This window comes from Rhinolophus ferrumequinum, chromosome 19 (assembly GCF_004115265.2).
Source record: "Rhinolophus ferrumequinum isolate MPI-CBG mRhiFer1 chromosome 19, mRhiFer1_v1.p, whole genome shotgun sequence".
Taxonomy (NCBI): Eukaryota; Metazoa; Chordata; class Mammalia; order Chiroptera; family Rhinolophidae; genus Rhinolophus; species Rhinolophus ferrumequinum.
The window spans coordinates 16094225-16104079 of record NC_046302.1 but is presented as its reverse complement, the minus strand read 5'-3'; the positions used below and the strand labels follow the sequence as shown (position 1 = coordinate 16104079).

At 36.3% G+C, this 9855-nt stretch overlaps 1 pseudogene; it reads left to right on the top strand.

Annotated features, from left to right (window-relative positions):
• Positions 1-413: 413 nt before the first annotated feature.
• On the top strand, positions 414-1128 carry LOC117038700 (60S ribosomal protein L9-like; annotated as a pseudogene).
• Positions 1129-9855: the final 8727 nt, after the last annotated feature.

Below are 9855 nucleotides of genomic sequence, written 5' to 3'. Positions count from 1 at the left end.
TGCATAGATAAGGGCCAGACCTCTTGCTTTGTAGGTATAAATGAAGAGCTTCCTAATTATTCCATGGAAGGAAGTTGCTTAAAGGGCAATTGATATAGTTTATTTCACTGTATTTTTTACTTTTTAAAGTTAATTTTCAGTAAGAAAGTTGAGTAAATTAGATAATTTTTCTTCGTGCCATATGGCTATATAAAATAACAGAGGAATAACTGGCATTTCTGCCAAGGGTGACATATTTCTTTTGAAAAAAAAATTTTTTTTTGGTCTCCATTGTGTTTTCCTGATTCTTAGGAAAAAACCAAAAAACAAAACTGAAAAGCTTTAAATAAAAGAAAGCATTTTATTGGGGTTTCAAAAAGAGCCCAGGGACAACAAGAGAAGCAGAAAGAAAGAGTTGAATAGATGGAGGGAACATGTCAGGCGTGGACGTGGGTGTATTAGTATGTATGACTTGATAACTGAATTCCATCATCAGTAAATATTACAGTCTGGGGAACTATTATCCTTAAAACAGAAAATAATCATTCTTTGCTGCATCTACTATGAGGATGAAGACTATTCTCAGAATCAGACTGTGGACATTCCAGAAAATGTGGACATCACTCTGAAGGGATCACAGTTACTGTGAAGGGCCCCAGAGGCGCCCTGCAGAGGGACTTCAATCACATCAATGTAGAACTCAGTCTCCTTGGAAAGAAGAAGAGGCTCCGGGTTGACCAATGGCGAGGAGATAGAAAGGAACTGGCTACTGTTCGCACTATCTGTAGTCACGTACAGAACATGATCAAGGGTGTTACCTTGGGCTCCTGTTACAGGATGAGGTCTGTGTACGCTCACTTCCCCAACAACATCATTATTCAGGAAAATGGTTCTCTTGTTGAAATCTGAAATTTCTTGGGTGAAAAATATATCTGCAGGGTTCGGATGAGGTCAGGTGTTGCTTGTTCAGTATCTCAAGCCCAGAAAGATGAGTTAATTTTTGAAGGAAATGATATTGAACTTGTATCAAATTCAGCTGCTTTGATTCAACAAGCCACAACAGTTAAAAACAAGGATATCAGAAAATTTTTGGATGGTATCCATGTTTCTGAAAAAGGAACAATGCAGAGGCTGATGAATAAGATCTAAGTTGTCCAGCTACCGAAACATCAAGATGTCGAGTGATTCCTCACTTACTTGTGATATTTTAAAGATGCAATAAAAATCATGTGTTGATTTGGGGGGAAAAAACAAAACAAAACAAAACAAAACAAAAAACCCAGAAAATAATAAAATGTTTTCCATGTGGAGAGAATGTACTACATGCTTCCAGACCTGTAATTTTAGAGCATTAGTTTAATTTTAGCATCACTGATGAATTCAAAATCCATTAAAAACAAAAAATGAACTTAGCTCTTTTTTGTGACACATCAGAGGCAGTCGGCTGCTTCAGGATGAAGCTGAACATCTCTTTTACAGCCACTGGCTGCCAGAAACTCATTGAAGTGGACGATGAACGCAAATGTCGTACATTTTATGAGAAGCATATGGCCACAGAAGTTGCTGCTGATGCTCTGGGTGAAGAATAGAAAGGTTATGTAGTTGGTGGGAACAACAAACAAGGTTTCCTCATGAAGCAGGGTTTCTTGACCCATGGCCATGTCTACCTGCTCCTGAGTAAGGGGCACTCCTGTTATAGACCAAGGAGGACTGGAGAAAGCAAGCACAAATCTGTTCGGAGTTGCATTGTAGATACCAATCTGAGTGTTCTCAACTTGGTCATTGTAAATTTAAAAAAGGTGGAGAAAGATATTCCTCATCTCATTGATACTACTGTGCCTCATTGCCTGGGACCTAAAAGACTTAGAAGAATCTGCAAAATTCTCAATCTCTCTAAAGAAGATGATGTCTGCCAATATATTGTGAGAAAGCCCCTAAACAAATAAGGTAAGAAACCTAGAACCAAAGCTCCCAAGATTAAATGTCTTGTTACTCCACGCATCCTGCAACACAAACATTGGCGTATTGCTCTGAAGAAACAGCGTGAAAACATAATGTGTTACATAGATGATGCATTACAGAATTGTACACTTGAAACCCATGTAACTTTACCAACAATTGTCATCCCAATAAGCTTTAATTTAAAAAACAAAACAGAAAAAAAAAAGAAGAAAAGAAAAATAAGGAAGAGGCTGGAGAATCTGCTAAACTTTTGGCCAAGAGAATGAAGGAGGTCAAAGCAAAACTCTAGGAGCAGATTGCCAAGAGACACAGGCTGTCCTCTCTGAGAGCTTCTACCTCTAAGACTGAGTCAAGTAAAAAATTAGATTTTTCTAAGAGTAACAAATAAATAAAATCATACATAGAAAAGAAAAGAAAGAACTCAACCCCACAGCCTGGCCTGTACCTTGTGTATCCTTTCCTAGGAGATCACCTCATTTTCTTCTCTTTCACCTAGGCACTGGTCTTCTTTTATTACATAGGCTCTATAATGCCTATGTAATACGACTTTTACCACCTAAATATATTTCCTATCCATCCACTTCTCACTATTGTCACTGCTACAACTTTAGACATCATATGTTCCCTGGGTTACTGTAATTGCTTCCTATCAGGTCTTACTCAACTGCATGTGTCGTTCTCCAATGATTTCCCCTTACTTGCATCCAGAGTAATCCCTTCAAAACACAAATCTTAATTCATAAGCCCCTTTGCTAAGAAAGCTGCAATGAGTTCCATCGCTTTTAGGATAAAGACTATGGCTTACATGGCCTATATTGTCTGTTTGTCCAACTACCTCTTTAGCTTCATCTCCTACCATGCTCCCCTTCACTCTTCCTCTCTTGTTTCCTCCTTTCCCAGGGCATTGGCATATGCTTTTCTCTCTACCTGGAATGCTCTTTTCTCTCCTTTCTTTACCTCGTTAATTCTTGCTAATGGTTCTTAACTTTGCTCAAGAGGCTGTACCTCAGAGAAACCTTTCTTAATTGCCATTTTGACCAGCTGAAATCTCCTGCTTAAATGTTCATCCAGCACAGGGTAGCTCTCCTTCATTTCACATTACTGGTGCAATTTTACATTGTTAAAGTTTGTATAATGCCAAACTCCCCACTAGGTTGTAAGAGCTTTGTTCTTGCTCACCATTATATTTCTAGCACCTAGCACAGTGCCTGACATAGAGCAAGTTCTCACATATTACTGAGTGAATGAAAACTGTCGTATCTTCGTATCATAGTGTATTTCAAGGAAGTATGTCATAAAACTTATGACCAACCCACCAACTTGTAGCCCAGGCTCTGTCACCAAGTTTGCCTTTAGTTTCTGTGCTTAAATCCTTGTCTTGGTTCTTTGCCCAATATTCCAGTCCATTCCTGTTTCTCCCTCTGGTCATTGCAAGATCTTAAATCTTGCCTCTGGAAACCCAGTTCCTGGGTTTGCCCACTATCTTTTCTATGTCTGAGCAGTTAGCTGTTAATATTTTCTCCATTCAATCCCATATGGTCTGTCCAGCTTCTAAGCTCCCACAGCCTTTGTTGTGACATTTACCTTTTTTTAAAAACAACTCTTAAAACAATAATTAAACATGTGTAAATAACTGTCAATCCCTGCTCTTCAATTTAAAAAAATCATTTGTAACTTTACTAGTCAAATATTGAAAACTGTGACTCAGACTGAGTCAAAACACAAAAGAATAATATCTCATAACTAGGAGTCCAGAGGTCTGCCAGGGCACAGGCATGATGAGGTCATGGGTTCGGTGATGACACCGATACCCAGGGTCTTTTAATGTCTGTTCTCTGCCATCCTCAGTGTTTTCTTCGTCCTAAACCTGACACCCCTTGTGATTGCAAGATGGCCACCAGTGTCAACCAGAGCCATGCATTTCTTGGTTCAGGTCTAGCAAAATAAAGAGAAAGGAACTTTTTTTAAACCCCTAACACATACAATAGAAGTCGTTTTCTTCAGCCTGATTGTACCAACGTTAGTTATATTCCCATCCCGCCAATAATAGCTATCAGGGCATAAAATGCATTTATTGGTTTGGAAATTAATCTAGATGCCCTCTGGAATTACTGAATGAAGTCAGGGTTCTGCTAGGATGAAGGAAGGAGGGAGTGGATGCTGGCTGGGTAACAAACAGTATTCACTACAAATATAATAACTACTATGGGCAAAGCGCTGGGTATAACACTAAGAGAAAATGAAAAACAAAACTTTTGTAAGTTTGAGGAGACAGAGGAGTAAATAAATAAGTACAGTAAAAAGTCATGAATGTTAAACAGTAGTGTAAACCACAGGGAGCCCTTCCTTCTTGGGGTATGGGGATTGTAGGAGTAAGGAAGTCAGTTTTGCTGGTTGTCTTATAGAGTCCTATTCTGTGGCTGATAGACTTTGCTGTTCATTGGCCCTCAGGGAGGAGGCTGATTAGATGATGAGAGCAAAGGTATTTAACTTTCTGTCTTTTGATATTGCCTCCCCTGCCTTCCCGAATAAACCTGTATGAAAATTGAAGAGAATGGTTTAGGTAATTTTCCCAAGCCACAATGAGTTGGGGAGATATTCAGTTTAGCTACATCATTCCATTGCATCCTACAAAATGAAGCCCCACGGTTTAAACCTTGAAGGCTGTCACAAAGGAAGCTCATCTATTCCCAACTCTTCCTCCTTTTTTTCACTTCTCTTTAACTTGTTCCCTGTAGGTGTCCTCAGTGCCCTTCTGTTCTTCTGGATATATCTTGGCATGTTCCATGCTTCTCCCTTCCATCTTCTCAAACATATCCACTTATTCTCTCCTTGTGTTTTGCCGATTTCACTGGCTCTGTTGTCTAATGAAATGCCAGAACATTCTCTTCTGCTCAGCTCTTTTGGCTTTGCAGAAGGGAGGAGTGAGGACAAGCCATGAATGGGTACAGTGTGGGGTTAGGAGAGAAACCATGGAGGTTTTTACCCTGTTTGACAGCTGGCTTTTCCCCCGAACCTGAAATTGGTGCCTCTTTATTAGAGAATTGATGTTTTTCTTCCATATTAAATAAGGAATTAATATTTTAAGTATTAACTAAAATATTAAAAATATTTCTTCCTGATATTTCTCAGGAATGACTTTATTATGCTAAGGCAGCCTTTCCTTCTCTGGTTTATACGACACCCTTCTATAATCTCCTAATGAATGGGATAACACCCAAATTACTTCTCTTGAATCTCTATGTTTAGTCCATGACCAGTGAGGGAACTAGAAAGAATGACTTGTAATGTGGTGATAGAGGAAGTTTACAGGAAGTTCATGGCATTTGAACTGGGCATTAAAGAATGAGAACTGTAGTTAATAAGAATAGGTGTGAGAAAGGTGAATTCTGGGGCTGAGGGACCAGTGGATATAAAACATGGAAGCATAAAACTGATACATTCTGTGCAGGAAAAGTTATCCTTGAAAAACTGAAATTGTATTTTGACAATTTGGTTATTATATCCTTAAATCTTTCTTTTTTTAAAATCCCACATAAAATACTTCTTTGTGAAACTATTTTTAACTGAGTCTAGTATGGCAGTGTTCTCCCAATCTTATTTTTAATTCTTGACATGATTTTGTAGGTAGGAGTGACAAATGAAATTGGGTTTAATTACATTAATTCTTCTAATTTAAAAATAAAGGTAGGTGATGACATATTGTGAATCAAACTCTTAAGAGTGGAGATGGGCATTGGTGGGTGGGAGCACAAAGTAATTTTTGCAGAGGAGAATTATGGCCAATAAAGAATATTTGATTTTAGTTATGTCTTAATTCTTCATATGTCAAATTAAAGTTTCAGGCTAAGAAATTAATTTCATATCCTGATGATTTCCCCAAAGTATCAATCATTATATGGCAATTCTCTTAAAGTCTGGGAATATAAAACTACAAGTCATCCAAAGTCTACATATTAAAATCTGATTCTGTTTCTTTGAGGTCTTTTATTGCTTCTCATCCTTCTCTCTTGCCTATCTAATAATTTACTGCTAAATGGAATGAAAGGAGCTAATAGACACCTTGCTCTTCCATTTCATGGAAAGATCAATTAAAATAGCTGTAGAAAATTTGTTATAATCCTTGGTTAGGTTTAGGAACAGTTGAAAATGTGTTTTTCTGGCCTGTCTTTTGATGATACTAGTACATTTGAAAGAAGTGTACCTAAAATAAAAAGGGACACTTCCTCAGCTCAGGATAGTTTCTTGGTTCCACATTTTGTTCCTGAAGCATCTAGTTGGAGAAGAAGATGCTAGAAATACGGTGAAGCCTGTAGATAGTTGTGGTCAAAGACTGGCCAGTATTTGCTTAAAATTCTCTGAGATCTTCAAAGGAAATTTTATCAAATTATGACAAGCGTCATTTGTTATTCTCTTGACTTCCTAGCTTAAATCTTGTAAAAATGTGTTATGTTTTAGCTGTATTGCCATTTAGATTAAATGCCTGATCTGTCAAATATTATATTTGGAAGGGATTTTGGATATTGCTTTGTCCATCTTCTTTATTTTCCTCTTGGGACAGGCTTAGTGAATTCGTATTGCATTTTAAGGAATAGATTTAGAAGTTAGGAAATAGAATCATTGTTTTATGTTGCTTTTGGTATAAAGCACAGTTCTCCTCCAGAGATCAGATTTGAAATGTCAAAAGAACAGTGAGTAAACATACAGGCTAAGGAAGTCTAAAGGAACATCACCAAAGCTAGGAAAGTTAAATTTCAATTTAGAACATGGCCTTAGAGGTGTCAGATTGGGTAGCTGATACCCCAGTTCAGATGGCTCCATGGGGTAGCTGGGAGAAAATGGCCAACATAGCAAATGGTGAATTCCACTACTGAAATTCATGAATGCTCAATCCGTTATTTTTTAAAAAGGTGGCCATACTCAAATATTCTCTATGTAATGATATTGGTTTGTTTTCCCCCAAATTGGTTGTAAAACAAATTTTATATCATGAAATTGTTTTCACCATGATGGGCATAATGGATTGGAAATATTTTCTCAGGGAAATTTTTTGGTTTCAACATGAAATACAAAACAAAACAAAAACTCTATGCATAAAATATTCTATTGCCTTTTGGAAACTTACATTACATAGAACTAAAATCATGTGAAATATTAATGACCGCCAAGTCTCACTATGCAAAAATCTTGCCAGAAATTTTATTCTCAAGGGACTAAACTTATTTGAAGGAAATGATCCTTCAAATGACCTTGCCTGGAAAGTCAGTCATTAGTGACGGAACAGTATAAAGAGATGTTGCTGCATAACAAATTACTATAAATGTATCGGCTTAAAACAACATCCATTTATAAAGTCACAAGGGTGCATCAAGTTATTTTGACACTTTGACTCTGACTTCCTTTTCTGCCATTAACTGAAGAAAATTCTTTAAAGGGCTCCTGTGATTAGATTAGGCCCACCAGGTTAATTTCCGTTTTGCTTAATAGAGTAATATAATTACAGTTGTATCCTACCGTATTCGTGGGTTCCACTCACACTCAAAGGGGAGGAGGTTATATAACAATGAGGGTGATTGGAGGCCATTCATAGAGTTCTGCCCACCATAGGGATAAGCTTGGGTTTCTATAACCCAAATATTTTCCTTTAAAAATTCCAAAGCATAAGCTAAAAATTGGACAAATGTTAGTTTATGCATTGTTTCTATAGCTAACACATTTCTATAGACCTATATTTTAAAGAGTTTTAAGCTTTTAAATTTTTAGCCCAATTTAATTTTTAGTTTAATATATATTGCTTCCTGGTTATGAATAGACATTGTAGTCATTCAATGTCTGCCAATTAATTTACGAACTTATCTTTGAAAAAGTGCTACCTACCTCATTACTGAATATCACTATGGTCACCTTCGAAGTACTCCCCTTAGGAAGCTATGCACTAATGCCAGCGCCTAGTCCACTCTTCATAGCAAGTTTGGCTCTCTTTTTCTGAAATGGCCATCAGAGCTGTCGTCGTATTGATCAGAGCTGACCCTTGATTCCCTGAATGTCATCAAAATGTCTTTCTTTCAATATTTCCTTTATCTTCAGGTACAGAAAGAAGTCATTGGGGGCCAGGTTAGGTGAGTAGAGAGGGATTTCCAATACAGTTATTTGTTTACTGGCTAAAAACTCCCTCACAGACAGTGCTGTGTGAGCTGGTGCATTGTTGTAATGCAAGAGCTCCTTTGGGACCATTTTTGCACACACCTTTCTCATGACAAGATTTTTAGTTAAGATTTCCCTGTTCCTCTATCGATGTTTTCTTGGTCTGCTATGCTTCTTACAGTCAGCCGACGATTTTGATGTACAATTCGATGAATTTTTGCAATGTTTTCATCAGTTCTGCTTGTTATTGGCTGCCCTGACCTCTCTTCATCAGTGACGCAGTCTCTCCCCTGAGAAAAACGTTTAATCCATTTGTACACTGCTGTCTTTTTCATGGCATTATCCCATAAACTTGGACTAACATGTCCCTGATTTCACTTCCACTCTTGCCAAGTTTAACAAGAAATTTAATGTTTGTACGTTGCTCTAATTCAGGCTCAGACATTCTTGCACTGGCACACAAAAACACGCAACAACAATAACGAACGCCACTCAGCGAGACACCACTACATGTCCACACAAACACAGCTGTGAGGTTATGAAACCTTACCGAGCTGTTTGTACAGTGCTGCCAATGTAAGTGCACGATGTCAAGTTCGCGTTGTATTAGACCTCGTATATAATACATACACATAGATATGTAATACACAAGGAATATAAATAAATACTGTTAATGTTTTTGCCATATTTTATCTTAATCTTTTTTTTGTGCACAATGTGTGTTTCAATTTTTAAATCTTCAGTCATATTTTTGGTCACACTATCTGCATCGTTAGTTTTCATTTTTTTTTATCATAATCATTCCTTATGCCATTTAACACTTTTCATAGGCAAACTATTAATAGTTGCATGATAAATGCTGCCTGTAGATTAATCTGTTTAATTTGTATTTTTATTGATCTAGTGCTAAGACTTACTTTCTATGAAATGTAAAATATCCACTATATTTTATTGATTCATACTTCTAAATTATTATTTCCCTAACAGTGTATTTTTGCATAGTGAGTTTTCTTTAAGTGGACGCATACAACTTTTTTTTAATCAATCACACACCTGTACAGAAGGTAGGAAGTTTCCTAGTGAAGATTTAAATTTTTCCTGTATAAGTTTTTTTTTTTTTTTTAGAATGTTATGGTTAAATTTTTAATCAGTCTTTGATCTGTTGTTGATTGAAACAGGCCCATCCATTTAATAGTACAATGAATTGTGTAGTTTGTAAAGTAATCTCTACTTCTATTGCAAACAGAAAAGAAATAAAGGATCTCTAGGAACAAAATTAATTGCTCTGCATCAAGTTGCACTGCCATTTAAAGCAAATTTGCCTTTTATTATGATTGTATTCTGCATTATTTGAAAATTTTAGGCATATATCAGTTTCAGTTTTATGGAGTTTCTATTGTCAAGCTGACTATTATTTATTTGTTCAATCTTAACTTCATTAACCTTGAATGAGTGTATTTTTGGTGAAAAAAATTCTTTATAATATCCATTTTTATTTTTTAAAAGTATTTCTTATGTCTCACATTTAATTTTGAAAATATTATAATGATATGTATGGTGATAGAAAGAGAACTGACTCTGGGTGGTGAATGCACAATGCAATATATAGATGATGTATTATTTTACTAACAAATGTTACCCTAATAAATTTAATAAAAATTAAAAAAAGGAAAGTACTATAATAATATGTTAATATTATTGATTATTTTATTAAACTGTTATGTTACAAATTTGGCACTTTAAACATTGTGAATGCTGTAGGTGATTCAA